General features: G+C 42.9%; 1 protein-coding gene across 3 annotated transcripts in view; it reads left to right on the top strand.

The window, feature by feature from the left end:
* EFCAB11 (EF-hand calcium binding domain 11) overlaps positions 1-18,636 on the top strand; it is a 1,456,165-nt gene that overhangs the window by 408,242 nt on the left and 1,029,287 nt on the right. The window lies entirely within an intron of this gene.

The following is an 18,636-nucleotide window of genomic DNA, read 5'->3' as shown; positions in this document are numbered from 1 at the left end:
CTGGTACACAAATAGAATCCACCACCACACACAATAACACACATATTAGTGTCTCAGCAATTAAGCCTGTAAGGGAAAACACCTCAAAACCAACTATTCTGGTTATAGGAGACTTTATAGCGAGACACACAGATGTCCCCCTCACCAGGTTGAACAAGGAGAAGGTCACGGTCAGCTGCCAGGATCTGTCAAATTACACATGCACTCAAGTCACTGAGCAACAATTACCGTTATGACTCTGTCATAGTACATGTTGGAGTGAATGACTTGAGATGTACCTCTCTAGACTATATGAAGAGAGACATGACTGAACTCTCAAATTGTGTCCCAGGCAGTTATGTCCATTGTCCTAAGCAGCATTCTACCTTCACCTAGAATGATGACACAGTACAAATAAGAAAATGATTGATTTCAATATTTGGCTTAGCTTCTGGTTTCAAAAAAACAACCGGAAACACTGGTGTAGATATCCACGCTTTTAGCTTCTGGTTTCACTGCAGTGGGAGCCAGTATCTGTCTGCCTGGGAAGACATGGTTGACAGTCCACGCTGCTTTGCTAGAGGTGGCCTTCACTTGTCTCCTCAAGTCCTTCAGATACTGCCAAAGACGTTTGCCTCCCCTATAGTGCCTTTTTTATGCAAGGTCCCAACTACAAAACTTCTGATGTAAAGAAATCCACTAAAAGCAAACGGAAGGTCTTACTGCTTAATGCTAGGAGGTTAAACAGTAAACTGCAGTCTCTGGAAGCACTTCTTACCTTGGAATATGCTGATGTTTGTGCAGTCACTGAGACCTGGTTCAAGGCCACTGAGAGTACCCCGGCTGTATAAGGCTACAGTGCCTTTCGCACGTTTAGACCCCTGAACGACCATGAAAGAACCTACGGTGGTATCCATCTTCATTAAATCCAAATACGTCCTGAGACGGGCATCATGCCTGTAGTGCCCGGGCATCATGCCACCCGACGTTAGATTCCCGTGCCTCTATCAAGTCCAGCCTGGGGATTACTCCAGTGGCTCTACTTGATAGAGACACTGGGAACTAACAGGTGATACAGTGCCAGGACACTTCTATGAACTAGGCTTGTAAAGGCTCCAGGGCCATTAGCCTAGTCACACCTATGAACCTATGGTGAAACAGTATGACTCTCTTCAGCTACTTAAGGTCCAATTAACTATAGATAAAATACCTTTACACATCATCACTAGCTACAGGTCCCCCAGTGTAAACCAGGAGAAACACACCACCTACCTGGACTTGCTAGAGTCACTCAGTATACAGTTAAACACCTTGGTCATGCGAGATTTCAACTATCCTTCCATTGATTGGCCATCGTGCGTGAGTACTATCATGATTGCTACTAGGTTCATCCACTTTAATTCAAATGCCATGGAACAGTTGGTCAACACCTCCCACTAGGGGCTCAAATGTCCTGGACCTAGTACTCACCAACATTGGGGGGGGGTCACTGAACTACACCCTGTTTGTTGCCCTCCCTGGTAAGGTCAGATCATAAATATGTCTTGTTTGAAGTAAAGATCAAACTTAACACCCCCACAGAAGTAAAAAAAAACTGAAAATTTTCTCCAAAGCAAACGGTTGCTTACTAAGTGAAGTGATAAAAAGTTTTGAAGCCTGTGCCAACATAGCCAACAATGACTCTGATGCAGAGGAATACACAAATGCCCTAAATAACCACTTAAACAAATGCATTGACTTGGCTGTACCCAACAGGAACGAAACTAGGTCTTCCCATAAAAACAAGCCACCCTGGGGGACTGTAAGTATAAATAAGATATACAACAAAAGAATGAAACTGATATATGAGAACAGGAGAGAGCTTACTCAATAAAGGAAGAATAACCTCCACAGCTTGAATAAGCAAATTAGTTGGCTTTTTAAGTCCTCTAACTCTAGGTATGAGGCTAAATTAGCATCTATAGCTAAAGACAACCATAATGCATTCTTTAGCTACATCTGAAACCTAAAAGAGAATGCCCAGCTGTGTGCCAAACTTATAGTGGACGGTACCACTCATAGTGTACCTGAAGTTATCACCAACCTGCTAGCCAAGAGATTTGGCAATAACTTCACCCCTCTGTCCCCACTAGACATACCCCAAAGCATTCCTGTCACCAGTCCTCTACCGAGTGTGTCCAAAGAACTGGTCATATGGGCACTCTCCAAGGCCAAAAACCAGGCCCCTATGGGACTAGATAACATCCCAGCATGCTCACTAAAGAATTTAAAACATGACCTAGCAGAATCACTCAGCACTCTGTTTAACCTCAGCCTGAGAACTGTCTTTGTCCTGACAGAGTGGAGAACTGCAACAGTGTTCTTCTTACCCAAAGGGGTCCAGCAACTGACACTGGGAACTATCAGCCCATAAGCCTGACCAGCCTTATCTGCAAGGCCATGGAAAGAATCATCATGGAGTTATCCACAAGGACATAGGCAACCTTCAAACTCTTGACCCCACCCATTTTGGTTTTGTCATGTGTAGATCTTGCTTATTAAACCTGGTGGACTTCTTTGAGAATGTCACTAAAGCCCTGAACAAGGGTAAAACTGTACATACCACCTATCTTGATTTAGCCAAGGCCTTTGACACAATCCCCCATTCAGGATATCATAGAGAAACTTTCCCAGCTGGAGACTAACTGGTATGTTACTAGATGGGTAGCCAGCTCACTCACAGACAGAATGCACACTGTCAAAGTTGGGGAGTTCACCTCCACCAGTAGACCAGTGGGATACCACAAGAATCTGTGCTGGACCCTCTACTGTTTGGAATCTATTTCTCTGAAGTCCAGGCAAATGGAAATAGGCTGTGCCTTACCAAGTTTACAAATTACTGTAAACTGGTCGCAATCATAGAGTCCCCCAACGATGTTAACATATTACAGAAAGGCCTGACACAGACAAATGGTTGGTGCCAGACTTACGGACTAAAACTTAACCCAAAAAATGCCTCATTATGCCCTGCGGAAAAGTAGCCCCTGCTAATTATGATATAGATAGCACCCCTCTAAGCTCAAATTCATTGGTACGTGACTTGGGAACACAGGTTGATAGCAACCCAAACATCAATCACCATGTATCAGCAGTAGTAAGAAAAGCATTCTACATTGTGGAGCTCATAAATAAAGGCATCACATCCAAGAACGGGGAGGTTATAGCTCCGCTGTAGTCGACTCTTATTAGACCACTAATTGAGTACAATGCTGCCATCTGTATGCATCTCACTAGACACTTGCAGCAACTGGAGAGACCACAGAGGTTTCTAACCAAAAGAATCCAGGACCTCCAAAACATAACATAAATGGAAAGATTGAAAGCCCTGTACTCTGTATCATACAGGCTGCTGAGAGGTGACCTGTGCCTGATGTACATAGCAGTCTCAGACCCTGCCCTGATGGAAATGTTGCACATCCACAAATCAGTTGTGACAAGAGTAACGTGCTCCAGGGACGTCAACCTAGCCTGTGACATTAACAGAGCATGCTGGAGAGACAGATATGTCTCCCACAGAGTGACACTCCTCTGGAATAAGCTCCCACTTCATGTGAATCACAGCTCCTCAATGACCCTATTCAAGCTCAGTCTTGACAAATGGATGGGTGACTGTAAATTCTCCCTGAGGGTGGCTCCTGTGTCCCTCATTGACAGGGGCAGTCAGTGCTGATATTGGAATCGCTCTGTTAAAAATGACCACCAAACTCAATAAGGGTACTCAGGTTTTTTTTTTTTTTTTTTTTATTACAATGGCTAGGCTTGTAAAGGCCCTAGGGCCATTAGCCTAGTAACCTTCTATGAACCTATGAGCTTAACACGACACTCATGGGAGACTTTAATTACCCCTCTAGAGACTGGGGATCCTACACAGCATCTGATCTATAGGCACAGAGATTCCTTGACTTTTGTAAATACAAACACCCTCGACCAAATAGTAAATATGCCCACTAGAGGCACCAACATACCGGACGTTGTGCTCACAAATATGGGAAATTGCTGCACCCCCCCATGTCTCATCCTCCCTAGTAAAGGTCAGCCATAAAGCTGTCTCCTTCAAAATCAGAATCAACTCCATAATTTCATTAAAAACATTAACAGTCAATAATTATTCCAAGGCAAATTACCTTTTATTAAGTGATGGTTTGTCAAAATTCATTGCCCCTCCAAACCCAGAGAACACAGCAGCTAATGCTAAATGGTTCTAAGAAACTCTGTACTGCACAGAGGCTGCTGTACCTACCAGACGTAAGCTCAGGACTAGCCCCAGAAACAAACCACCCTGGTGGTATCCCAAATTAAACAGGATATACAACAAAAGGGAGAAAAGTTATGGCAAAATCAGATAGGGTGATTCCCATAACTACTAAACCCTCTCATCAAACTAATTAGGTCAAGCAAAGCCAACTTTGAAGTTAAGATAGCATCTCAGGTGAAAGATGACCATTGGGCCTTTTTTAGCTATGTCAGAAACCTCAAGGGCAGCACACAGCAATGTGTTGAACTGGTCATTAATGATACCACATTGACCGAGCCTACTGATATAGTGAACCTGTTAACAGAAAAATGTAGTTCCAACTTTAGCCCCCCCTTCACCCCCAACCATCACGCGAAAAATATCCTCAAACATAACCCCTTCAACTATAACTAGGGGGCATGTACTGACTATACTCGCTGAAGCCAATAACATGGCCCCAGTGTCCCCAGTAATATCCCAGAATGCCACCTGAACAGTCTAAATTATGACAGTGTTTGTGCTACATGAATGGAGGACTGCGGCAGTCATCTCCCTTCATAAGGGAGGACCTTCAACAGATCCTGGAAACTACAGACCCATTAGTCTGACTAGTCTTATTTGTAAAGCCATGGGAAGAATTAACACAAAAATTATCAACAAAGACATAGGAGACCTCCGGACACTGGATCCATTCCAGTTTGGCTTTGTAAAAGTAAGGTCATGCTTACTGACTCTGGCGGATTTCTTTATAAAGCCCATTTAGGCAATGGATGAGGGGAAAATGGTGCCTATTGCTTCCCATGATCTGGCTAAAGCATTTGATACAATACCCCACTCAGACATTGTCAGCAAAATTACAGAACTAAGTTTAAACCCCTTTATAACATGCTGGATAGCTACCTGGCTCACTGATAGGACCCAGGAAGTTTAAATAAGTGAAGCTACCTCCACAAAAAAGACAGTCGCTAGTGGAGTCCCATGAGGCTCTGTGCTGGGCCCAGTTGCCCAGTCCTCTTTGGCATCTACTTCTCAGATATCAAAGCCAATGTCAAAGGCCTCTGGCTAACCAAGTTTGCAGATGATTGCAAACTGGAAGCAGTCATTCAATCCCCCCAAGATGAGAACACACTTCAAGAAGGTCCAAACCAAATGCTTGGTGCCAAAGCCATGGCTTAAAACTCAATATCAAGAAAAGCATTATAATACCTTTTGAGAAGTCGGCTACCCTGGGTAACCACATCATCAATAAAACACCTCTAAAAGTCGATTCACTAGTCAGGGATCTGGGAACTCATGTAGATGGTAGCTTAGCATTCAACCAACATATATCCAAGGTAGTAAGAAAATCATTCTATGTTGCTGACTTTATAAGCAAGGGCATGGCATCTAGGTCCAGAGACGCCATCATACCAATGTACTCGTCCCTCATCAGACCCACCATAGAGTATAATGTCCCTTCAGCATGTGCCTGACCAGACACATGCAGCAACTGGAACATCCACAAAGGTTCATTTCAAAAAAGTACAGGGAGTAAACAAAATGTCCTACACTGATCTCAAAACCCTGTCTCTTTACTTGGTGTCATACGTGCTTCTGAGAGGTGCTCTTTTCCTGGCATGCAAAGCATCACTGGACCCTGTTTTGATGAACCTTTTGCACATCCACAAAACAAACAGCATCAGAACTACTAGGCTAAAAGACCTAAATTTTGCTTGTGACATAAATAGGACATGTTGGAGAGACAGATATGCTTCCCACACAATTCCCATTCTCTGGGACAGGATCCCCATCCATGTGAAACAGAGCTCCTCCCTGTCCCTATTTAAGTGCAACTTGGACCACTGGTTCGGTAATCAGAAATTCACCCCTGGTCTGGCACCTGTGTCTCTTATGGACAGAGGCAATCAGTAAATCACCCCTTATATAAATCAAATTTGTGGGTTACATTTGAGATGCATGGCTAGGCTTATAAGGGCCTTAGTGGTCATTGGCCTAGTATATACCTGTGAACCTATGAGTGTGTGTGCATGTGCGCGCAGGTGTGTGTGTGTGTGTGTGTGTGTGTGTGTGTGTGTGTGTGTGTGTGTGTGTGTGTGTGTGTGTGTGTGTGTGTGTGTGTGTGTGTGTGTGTGTGTGTGTGTGTACATATCCATATATATATATATATATATATATATATATATATATATATATATAAAACTTTGTATGTTTGCATGTGTTTACACATACACATACACACACATACATATATATATGCATATACACACAGATGTACAAATTATTCAGCCATTCTCCAGTTGTCTGCTTAATCCAGTTCCGGATCACAGTGGAGTGGGAGTACACGCTAGCCTTTGGGCACAAGACAGACAAACTAATTCTAAGTGAGGCACCACCACTCTGCTTCAAGATGCACGTGTGCACCCCCCCCCATATATGCAGGGTCTATCTCACAAAGTCGAACTGTAAAAAGAGTGAACGCTCTTATATTGAACACTAAAAATTGAAAGCAGTGAATGATGAACACATGGAACAGTGATTTTTTCCCAGGGGGAAAAACAATCACTGGGCCGTTTTCGGGACTTTGCCATTTCCTTCACTGTGGTGTGATCTCTGAGTTGGTATATTTAAGTAGGGGGGGTGTGGGGGGCAAAGCCCCCACTTTATTTTGTCTTTGGATTTTTCTTTTTGTGGCGCAGCGATTTTTTATTTTTCCTGGGAAAAAAATTGCTGTTTCGTGTGTTTGACATTTACTGCTTTCAGCTTTTAGTGTTCAGAATACGAGCATTCACTCTTTTTATCAATTGACTTTGTGATATAGACCCTATGTGCACACCTAAAGCCAACGTAGGGGAATTCCAGTCCACCATTCTCTGAGGTATGAACGAAAACCAGACAAGCACATGTATGACATATAAATACCACATAGAAGGCAACCAAATGAGAGCCAACCTGTAGGACCAGACCAAGTGGTGGTGGGGGTAGCAACTCTGACTGCTGAACTAGTGTGCCGTCTAATATTATGTTTATACATATACATATTATGTACACACACATACATATGCTTGCTTGTCTGTGAAGTGTGCCTATATATAAATATTTATATATGTGTAATATGGGTCTACTTCTACTTACCAAGTTTATACTTCTCCAAAAAGTAAATTGCTGACATGACTTCACAGAAACTCCATTAAACTGAAACCACGGACTGTCAAACTTCTTGCCCTGGGAAAAGAACCACTTGGCCACCAGGGAAAATAAGTCAATGGAAAGAAATGAAACCCACCCAAGTGGGAGGCTTCACCCACTACATCCCCCTTAACTAAATATACCAACTCCATGATCGCACTATACTGGGGAAAAGAGCAAAGTTCACCCTGGTGGCCAAGTGGTTCATTTTCCAGGGAAAGAAGTTCGGTAGTCTGTGGTTTCAGTTTATTGAAGTTTCGGTGAAGTCTTGTCTATGATTTATGTTTTGGAGAAGTCTAAATTTGGTAAGTAGAAGTAGACCCATATATATATATATATATATATATCTATGGATCACTGTCAGATCTCCGAAGACCATATGGCCAATGGCCAAGATCATATCTCTGAAGTTTTGAAACTCCGAAACAAAAATAAAACACAAGAAAATAAAACAAAACAACTTACCTGTATGTTTTTGCAGGGGAGCAAGCCCCCCAAACCCCCTGCTACTTAAATATACCAACTCTGAGATTGCACGACAGTGAGGAAATGGGGCAAATCCCATGTTCCTTGCTGTATGGTGATCCCAGTACTAAGTGTTAGGAGTTTCAAAACTTCAGAGATATGGTCTTGGCCTTATGGTCTTCGGAGTTTTGAAACTTCGGTGATCTGATAGGGAGCCATATATATATATATATATATATACATATGTATAATACACACACACACACACACACACACACACACACACACACACACACACACACACACACACACACACACACACACACACACCTATATAAAATGACCAAAAAATGACCTGTCATATTATCACTTGTACATCGCATACATAACATCCATGCATGGAACAGGTGCTATGCACATTGGATACATAGCGTCTGTTCCATGCACAGGTAAAAATAACCTGCCCTTCCCAAGCCCTCACTCCATCACAAATAAATGAAAGGGCGGATTGAGGATGGGTCTTCCATCAAAAGTGCACCTGAACTGAGCACAAAGATGACACTTTATTCAGCTGCTTATACTCTTCTAATTTTTGTTTCTTTCATCTGCTCTGTTACTTCATGTTGCTTTGCTTTTTCCTGCTACTTGCTGCCTGTTCGCTAAAGTGTTCAACTGCATCTTTTCTGTTGCATTTATTACTACTTGTTTATAGCCTGTCTAAATCGTTAAGTATTATTCTAAGCTCTAAGTTTTGGTTTAAGCACTTGGGCTTTAGGCCCACCCCATAGCTTTCCCTGGCATTTCTCCCTCAGATTCTGACAAATATGGATGGACAATTTCCTACAGTTTCTCCTGCCAGTTTGTTTGATATGGGCATCCTGAGACTGTGTAGCAACTGCCTCATGTACACGGACAACCATCTACTACCACCACCTATGAACACAATCTGTGAGAAACGCAATTACATTAGGAACCTGTTGTCCAAGCTCCCTCCCCCTCAAGCCAGTATATCTGACACTGAAAAGGTTGTCAACACAATGACTGCACCTCAACCACCACCCACACCTACACAACACACACCTACATATGCAGAGGTCCTCCACATAAACATACCCAAACAAAGGAGACCTCCGAGACAGAAACACACACGATCTCCATAGCCCTCCACACCACATATCATGCATAATCTACACACCTGTGCCTCACAACCACTAAGGATTCACCATAAACCCAACATATTTGTCATAGGAGACTCCACTGTGAGACACACAGATGTGCCTCTCACCAGGATGGATAAGGAGAAAATCATGGTTAGTTGTCTGACAGGTGCCAGAATCCACCATATAACACACGCACTCAAGTCTCTCAACAACAGGTACTGTTATGACTCTGTCATAGTCCATGTTGGCGTGAATAACTTGAGACATACCTCTCTGGACTATATGAAGTGAGACATGATTGAGCTCACTGATTATGTGTCCCAGGCAGGTGTGTTCCTAGACTTAAGCAGCATTCTACCATCACCCAGAATGATGCCCCAATACATACAGAAAATGATTGATTTTAACAATTAGCTGAGTTTCTGGTGTCATTCCAGGGGGATTCAGTACCTGACAGCCTGGGCAGATATAATCAACAGACCACGATGCTTTGCCAAAGATGACCTGGATTTATCTTACCTGGGCTTCAGGTTTCTGGCAAAGGCTCTTGCCTCCCCTATAGTGCCTTTTTTCAACAAAACACAAATTAAAGGTCATGCTGCTAAATGCTAAGAGTCTAAACATGAAACTGCACTCATTGCAAGCATTCCTAACCTGGAGAATGCTGAAATCTGTGCAGTCACAGAGACCTGGTTCAAGGCTGTGGAGAGCACCCCAGCCTTACTTGGTTACTCATCCTGTCTTAAATTCAGACCCCAAACTGTGGCCAGTAAAGCCAAAGGAAGTGGAGTTTCAATATACATTAAAGACATACACACCTCCAGGGTGGTCCAACAGTATGACACACAGGAGACACTCCAGGTGCAGTTAACCATTGACAAAGACCCCTATTCAAATCATAGCTAGCTACCGGCCCCCAAATTTGACTCAATCCACTTATTTGAACCTGTTCGAAGCCATCAAGATTCAGCCTTTTACCCTGATCTTGGGTGACTTTAACTTCCCAAGCATAGACTAGAAGAACTACTCATGCCAGAACACAAATGCCCAGAGATTCATTGATTTTGTCAATGCAAATGTCTTGGCACAGCTAGACGATACCCCCACAAGGGCTGACAGCATCTTGGACTTGGTATTAACCAACATGAGTAACCACTGCAGCATCTCTATAGTATCATCCTCCCTGGTAAGATCCGACCACTAAGCGGTCACTTTATTATTATTTTTTATTTATTTAACATTTGTTTACTGGGAAAGTCCGACTTGGAACAAAGCTGTTTTTCATCGGTGGCCCAGGGTGAAATGCTCCAGACGCATGTCTTTACAACATGGGAGGAAACTGTACCACCCGGAGGAAACCCACACAAACACAAGGAGGACATGCAGACTCCACACAGAAGGCACTCCAGCTGAGAATCGAACTGGAGAACCTTTTGCTGTGAGGCGACAATGACACCGCTGCACCACTGCGCCATCCAAAGTCACCATCTCCCCCAAACCCCCTCTAGCTAGGATCAGACATAAAACCTCTCCAAAGCTGATTACAGACTCCTGAGGGATGGTATAAACAGTTTCACAGCCTCCCCCCCCCTGGAGGAACTGGCACCAATATCCAAAACTACACCAAAGCATTATACGAGTATTTATATAGATGCATGGAATCAGGAATACCCAACAGGACTAAGTCATCCTCCGCAAGGAAGAGTAAACCTGTCTGGTGGACATCTCCAATAAATAAACTCTATAACAAAAGGAAAAAAATTGCTGTCCAAGACAAAGAACGAGCAGGTGCCCAATTGGAAGCGATGTCTCCTTAGCCTGAACAAGCAAATAAGAGCACTAGTGAAATCCTCCAAAGCAAACTTCGAGTCCAAATTGGCAACATCTACTAGAGCAGTCATAAGGCCTTCTTCACATATGTCCGCAATCTCAAGGGAAGCACCCAGATCTCTTCAGAGCTGGTGGTCAAGGACACCATATATACAAAAGCCATACATATAGCAAACTTGCTAGCTGACAGATTCAGTGAAAACCTTACCCCCCTGTCCCCCCATCAGTAAATCAAGACATCCCCAGTACCTGACCCCTTCCCCTTATATCAATTGAACAGGTCATCACTGCTCTCTCAAAGGCAAAAAATACAGCCTCCATGGGACCTGATAACATTACAGGCTGCATCCTGCTTGAACTCAGGCAGGAACTTGCAGCACCATTAGGCACCCTATTCAACCAAAGCCTGAGTACTGGCTTCATCCCAGCTGAGTGGAGGACAGCCACTGTCATGTTTTTGCGCAAAGGTGGAGTGTCCACTGATCCGGGAAATTATAGACCCATTAGCCTAACTAGCCTGATCTGCAAGGCCATGGAACGGATTTTCATGGACCTCATTAACAAGGACATTGGCAACCTCCAAACACTTGATCCCACACAGTTTGGCTTCATCAAGAGGAGGTCATGTCTGATAAATTTGGTCGACTTCTTTGAGACAGTCACCAAAGCTATGGATGAGGGGAAGATGGTGCACACCGCCTACCTTGACATGGCCAAAGCCTTTGACACTATTCCCCACTTGGTCATAATAGATAAACTCTCTCAACTAGGCATCAATTCATATGTTACCAGATGGGTAGCAAACTGGCTCACTGATAGAACCCACGTAGTCAAAATAGGGGAACCCACCTCAAGCAGTAGACTGTAACAAGCGGTGTACCCCAGGGTTCGGTCTTGGGGCCTCTGTTATTTGGGATATACTTTTTTTGAGGTGCAGGCCAAAACCAGTGGGCTATGGCTGACCAAGTTTGCAGATGACTGCAAGCTGGGTGCTGTCATCATTTCCCCTAGTGATGTGGACATCCTCCAAGAGGGTCTCGTTCAGACAAATGACTGGTGCCAGAAACATGGCCTCAAGCTGAATACCAAAACATACATCATCATCCCCTTTGGGGAGAGTGATGTCCCCACAAATTATCACATTAAAAACAATGTCCTAAGCACTCTATCAGTCGTGAGGGATTTGGGCATCCAGGTTGATAGCAGCCTGACTTTTGACCACCATGTTGCTTCCGTGGTACGGAAAGCCTTCTACATGGCCCACCGCATAAGTAAGGATAGCTCATCCAGGGATAAGCAGGTCATAACATCCCTGTATTCTTCCCTTATAAGGCCCATTATGGAATGCAACGCACTTTTTGGCATGTACCTCACAAAGCACATGCAGCAGCTGGAGAGCTCACAGAGGTTCCTAACCAAGAGAATCCAGAACCTCAAACATCTACCATACACAGGCTAAAGGCCCTATCCCTCTACTCAGTTTCATACAGACTCCTCAGAGGTGACCTCTGTCTGGCATACAAGGTGATCATGGACCCCACCTTGATGGGACTGCTGCATATCCGCAAGTAAAGCTCCACTCGAGTAACCTGCACATTTGGTCTCAACCTGATCTCTGACATCAACAAGACTTGTTGGCTGGGCCAGATTTGAGTCCCAGAGACTCTCTCATCTATGGAATAGACTCCCTCTCCACATCAAGCAGAGTACCTCTTTACCCCTTTTTAAGCACAATCTGAATAACTGGATGGGAAACAGAAACTATATCCCTGGGATTCCACCCATGTCCCTGCTGGACAGGAGCATTATGTGCTGATTTGTCTATGCATGGGCTAAACTCTTGGCTGGGCTTATAAGGGCCTCAGGGCCAATAGCTTAGTAACATCCTATGATCCTGTGCGTGACCAAATAATAAAATGAGGTTATTAAATGCTGCCTCTGAAATTATCGTGGTCTCCTTATATACAGAAGCAGCTGAAAAAAATAGACCACGTTGTTCACGGTTAGCAGTAGGAAATTTGCCCTGGAAATTTCGATTATTTTTTACAGCATGTCTCCTTTCTTTGTCAGTTAGATAACTGTGTCCTAGGCTGTAATGAAATAATAATTCCACCTGTGAGAGGTGTAAATATCTAATTAATCTGTCACATAAAAACCTGCCTTCTGAGCTTCATACACCTGTACGACAGTCTAATCACACCAACATATCTTGTGCTGAGGCTCTAAAAAATCCTTCCCAAAGTCTCCTAGAAATGAGAAGATATAAAGTCTTAAAGATCAGGCCACTCATGCACCTCATTATTATCCACCACAATGATTCAGTCAGCAGAAACATTCCAAATGGGCCTCCGTAACAGCAGAAATGTTTTGGTGACAGGCAACTCTTTTGTCAGATACACAGACTTGCCACTCACAAGGCTGGAGAAGCTGTGGGTTACAGTGAGTTGTCTTTCAGCTACCAGGATCTCTGACATTACAAGAGAGTTAAGGATCCTAACTCATGACAAACTTGACTAGGACATGGTAGTGGTACAGGCATGACAAAGATACAGTAGTAGTACAGACATGACCATGACATGGTAGTGGTACAGATGTCACCATGACATGGTAGTAGTACTACAGACGTGACAAAGACATGGTGGTTGTACAGACGTGACCATGACATGGTAGTGGTACAGACATGACCATGACATGGTAGTTGTACAGCCATAACTATGACATGATAGTGTTACAGCCATGATCATAACATGGTAGTGGTACAGATGTGACCATGCCATGGTAGTGGTACAGACGCGACCATGACATGGTAGTGGTACAGCCATGATCCTAACATTGTAATGGTACAGATGTGACCGTGACATGGTAGTGTTACAGCCATGATCATAACATGGTAGTGGTAAAGACGTGACCATGACATGAGAGTGGTACAGACATGACCATGACATGGTGGTGATACAGAAGTAACCATAACATGGTAGTGGTACAGATGTGACCATGCCATGGTGGTGGTACAGCTGTAACCATGAAATGGTGGTACAGACATGACTATTACATGGTGGAGGTACAGACATGACCATGACATGGTAGTGGTAAAGACGTGACCATGACATGGTGGTGGTATAGACATGACCATAACATGGTAGTGATAAAGACGTGACCATGACATGGTAGTGGTAAAGATGTGACCCAGACATGGGAGTTGTACATGTGGAAGTGAATAGTTTCAGCATAAAACCCAGAGAGACATGTCAGAACTTTCCATTCATGTTACATATGCAGGTGAGAAACTAGGCTTGACCGGAATCCTTCCTACATCTCAAATGTTACCTAACAACGAAGAAAATATAATTGGCTTCAGTAATTAATTAAATAGCTGGTGCCATTCCAGTGAGATCAAGTATCTGCCAGCCTGGAAAAAGACGATCGACAGTTCAGCTTGCTTAACTAAGTAAGGCCTGCATCTCTCATTCTAAGCTTTACTGGCTAAAGCTTTTGCTGCCTTCCTAGTGCCTATTGTAGGTACAGCCCATTTGATTATGACTAATATATCAGTTCCAAAACTGGATCACATTAAGGTAGCTCTCATCAAGGACAGAAATCTAAACACTAAATTACCTGATTTATTTATTTTATTTTATTTTACATTTGTTAACAGGGAAAGTCCGACTGGATACATATCTATTTTCAGCGGAGGCCCGGGGAGAAAAGCTCCACATTGAAATTAATTTACACTACAAATTATGGTTACAGAGAAGTCTATAAACATTTAACAACATCAGTGACAGGTTATAGTCAAAATTGTAGGTTACAGAAATGTTTGCAAACATGTAACATCAGAGACAGGTAATAGTCAAGGTTACATGTAGTTAGAAATAATCATTTAGACAAAAGCTGTTACTGTTGGTAGATGGATTAGGTATGCAGAAATAATTACAGGTCTGAGCAGTGTGTAACAAAGAGAATGCTTTTCAGATAGAAGGTAAGGATGATAGTTAATCGAATGGAGGTAGGTAAGAAGGAAGTAATTTAGTGTGGGCAGAAAAGTAAGTTCTCTTTCTGATGGTGGGACAAAAGAGATCTAATGGTTGAGGGAATTGTTTGTTGTGTGGGTGGGGAGAGAAGATACAAGGGTGTAGCCCTCTGTGAGCTATGTGTGGGTTGCCGTTGTCCTGTTATTAAATAGGTTAGTCAGGGTATAGAACTGGTCATGGCTGAGTTTATTTTGTTTATTCTGATTTGTGATTGGGTTAGTCAGGGTTTAGACATGGGCAGAGCCAGTCACTGTTCATGTACATTTTTAGGGATGTTTTGAATTGGGGCAAGGAGCATGTGGTGGTTAGTTCAGCTGGAAGGGAGTTCCATTTTTTCCCAGCAGAGTTGGAAAACAGTGAATCTCCAGCTGAGTTGTTGGCTTTGGTGGTTTGTACTAGCATTTTGTTGGATGAATAGAGGGATGCTAGGTTGCTATAGGGGGTCATAATATTAGTCAGAATGGGGGTACTGGTAGGTTGATTTAGGATTTAATGAATCATTATGAGTTGATTATAATTAATCTGATTGGGTAGTTCAAGCCAGACTAATTTGTGAAGATTTTGACAGTGGTGGGTACTATAGGCTGAGCCTGTGGCAAATCTAGCTGTATTGTTATAGTAGCTAGTGATTTTGTTAAGGTTAGATATGTGAGGATGGGTGAGGCATAGAGAAGGGTTGAAAGAAGATGCATGCGAGCTATGGCGGTTCTGGCAGATGGGGTTAAGAATTGCTTAATCCTATACATGGAGCCTATTTTTTGTTTACTGTTTTTATGGTTTTATCTACATGGGCATCGTACTTCAGGTTATTATCAATGATTACCCCTAGTAGTTTAGTGCAAGGTTTGGGAGTGATTATGGTGCCATTGTTGGAAGAGACTGTAATTAATGATAATGTTAGCTTACGGGAGGGGGAGAAAAGTAGTAGTTTGGTTTTGTTTGGGTTCAGTAGGAGACAACGATTATTGAGCCAGTCCTCTACTTTGTTGAAGGTGATTTGGGATCGGGATTGTAGTTCTGTGGGGGTGGAGGCAGTGCAGATGAGCGTACAGTCATCTGCATACTGTACACAAGTTGCATCTGGGATAACTTTGGGTAGGTCATTAATGAATATGGAGAAAAGGAGGGGACCCAGGATAGAACCTTGGGATACTCCAAGGGTGACAGGTAGAAGGGGGGATAAGTTGTCTTTCCACAGGATGGCTTGTTGTCTGCCTTGCAGGTAAGAGTGGAACCAGCTGAGTGCTGGGTTATCTAAGGAGAGTGATTTTAAAGAGTCTAGGAGTTGGTGGTGATTTACCATATTGAGCGCTTTAGATAATTCGAGAAAGAGGGCAGAGGAGAGCATATTTTGATTATGGTTTTGATTTATAGTGTGAGAAAAGGAGAGGAGGGCGGTGGTAGTACTATGGGCTGGTCTGAAGCCATGCTGGGTTGGAGCTAGGAGAGTATTCTGAGTAAGGTGGGTTAGGAGTTGTTTTTGTATGCATTTCTCCATTATTTTGGCTAAAGGAGATAGTATGGCTATGGGTCTGTAATTGGAGAGTTCATTGGAGTTTCCCCCTTTATGAAGTGGAATAATATGAGATATTTTCCAGATGAAGGAAATGTAGGATTCGTGGATAGTGCAATTGATTAAGATGGAAATAAGGTAAGCTATAACATTAGCGGCCTTTTTTAGAAACTCTGCAGGGAGTTGGTCAGCTGCTAGGGTGGTAGGTTTTAGTTTTTTAAGTAGGAATTTAATGTAGTCTGTGGGGATAGGATCAAATTTGAGTGGGGGGATATTTTCTCGAGTAGATGAGATTGTAGTCGAGGAGGTGGGAGATAGATTATTAGCAAGGGACTGGACTGTTTCTTTGAAGAATGTGTTAAAGGCTTTAGCAACACATTTAGGAGGTAGTTGTAGGGTAGCTGAGGGGGTGGGGTAGAGGATTTACCTGGAAGGAGCAGTTTATTTAGACCTGACCAGAATTTTTGAGGCTGATTCTGGTGTTTTTGCTGTAAATTTAAATAGTATTTTGTTTGTCTAACAGAATAGACCTTTTTGCTTCATTTCTCATTTGTTTGAATGTAATGTGGGCTTGTGGGGATTTGGTGGCTCTCCAGGAGGTCCATGCTGAGTTTCTAACAGAAAGTTTTTGTCTAGTAGTATTGGTTAGCCATGGGGCAATTTTATTTTTGTTTCTGATTGTACATGTTGGAGCATGCCTGTCTAAGATGGCTAGGAATCTAGTGTTGAATTCAGAGACTGCTTCATCAAGGGGAAGTGTTTTTAGATTGGCCCATTTACATGAGCTAAGAACATCCTGGAAACTAGTTAGGTTAAAGTTCTTTGTATACCTAAGGGTTTTAAAAGTGGTTTGGTGAGACATGTCATCCTTTTTCCTGATTATATAGGTTAGGAGGTGGTCGCTCATGTCTTCAGGTAGGGTGCCTGATTTGTATAACTGTGGTTTGTTATTTATTAAGATCCAGTCCAGGATGCTTTCCTTTTTGCTGGGCTTGTTGATTCTGGTGGGGGTGGTAATAGTCTGGAAGAAACCATCTAAGTTAATATGGGTGATGGGAAAGTTTGCTGAACAAGTAATCCAGTCGATGTTGAAGGCCCCAAGAAAGATTGTTTCTTGGGGGTGGGTCGTGGATAACCATTGAAGGGTGCTTTCGAGGTGGCTATGTTGTTGCCTGGGGGAATATAGCTGCATACTATGTTTATAGATTTGTGTTTGTTAAGTTGTACTTTTGAGATGATTATTTCGGAGTTGGAAGTTGTTAGGTGTTGTGGGGTGCTAATTTTGGATATCTCGAGAGTAGATTTATATAGGATGGCTACTCCGCCTCCTTTTCTATCTTTACGGTCAAGTCTTATTATGTTATAGTTGGGGGGTAATATTTCATTATCAAGGATAGTGGGTTTGAGCCACGTTTTTGTAAGGCAGAGTAGATCAGGGAAGTGCATGTCTAGGAGGGTGTGCATATAGTGGATTTTCTTATTTAAACTTCTGATATTTAGGTGGCAGACTAGGAATGATTTGGGGGCATTATGTAAGCTTCTTAGGTTGGTAGGAGTACTAGGAGGGTTAGAGATTGCTGGTGACTTTGGGTCTGGGTTAGGGTGGATGTCACCGCTGGTTATGAGGTTAGGTAATATACTCCTTATGAGTTTGGTGAACTTCAGTAGGAGTTGGTAATAGTTCTTCATCCTTGGGTTTAAGTAAGTAGGATGTATGGGATGGAGAGGTTTTGGGGTAGTGCAATTGGTGAGGAGGTGGGGAAGTATTGGTGGCGGGGTGTGTGTTTGGATGCTAGTGGTTGTGATAGATGAAGGATACTGAGAGTTAGATAGGTAGTGCAATTCATATGCGGTGAAGACATAAAGTATTATAAGTGGAGGTATGAGGTAGTTATATGTTTTAGAGTTTTTGGATAAGGTGGGAGTAAGGGGATACATTTTGATGTTTTGATGTATCTGATGTTGATACATTCCTGTCTTGGAATACATCTGTTTGTGTAGTTACTGAGACTTGAGTTAAATGTAAATATAACGCTCCCTTTATGTTGTGTTTTGCACTTTTCATATGCTCAGACCCCATGGCATATGTGGTGGAGTCCTCATATTTGTCAAGAATCATATTACCTCCAGGCAGATCCCTAGGAACCCACAAATTAACTCAGTTAACTTCAGATCACTCTAGACAAAAATATTCTCAAA

This window comes from Protopterus annectens, chromosome 6.part0 (assembly GCF_019279795.1).
Source record: "Protopterus annectens isolate FY-2018-M chromosome 6.part0, PAN1.0, whole genome shotgun sequence".
Classification (NCBI taxonomy): domain Eukaryota; kingdom Metazoa; phylum Chordata; order Ceratodontiformes; family Protopteridae; genus Protopterus; species Protopterus annectens.
Note: the sequence above shows the minus strand (reverse complement) of the source record. Positions and strands in the feature narration are given on the sequence as shown.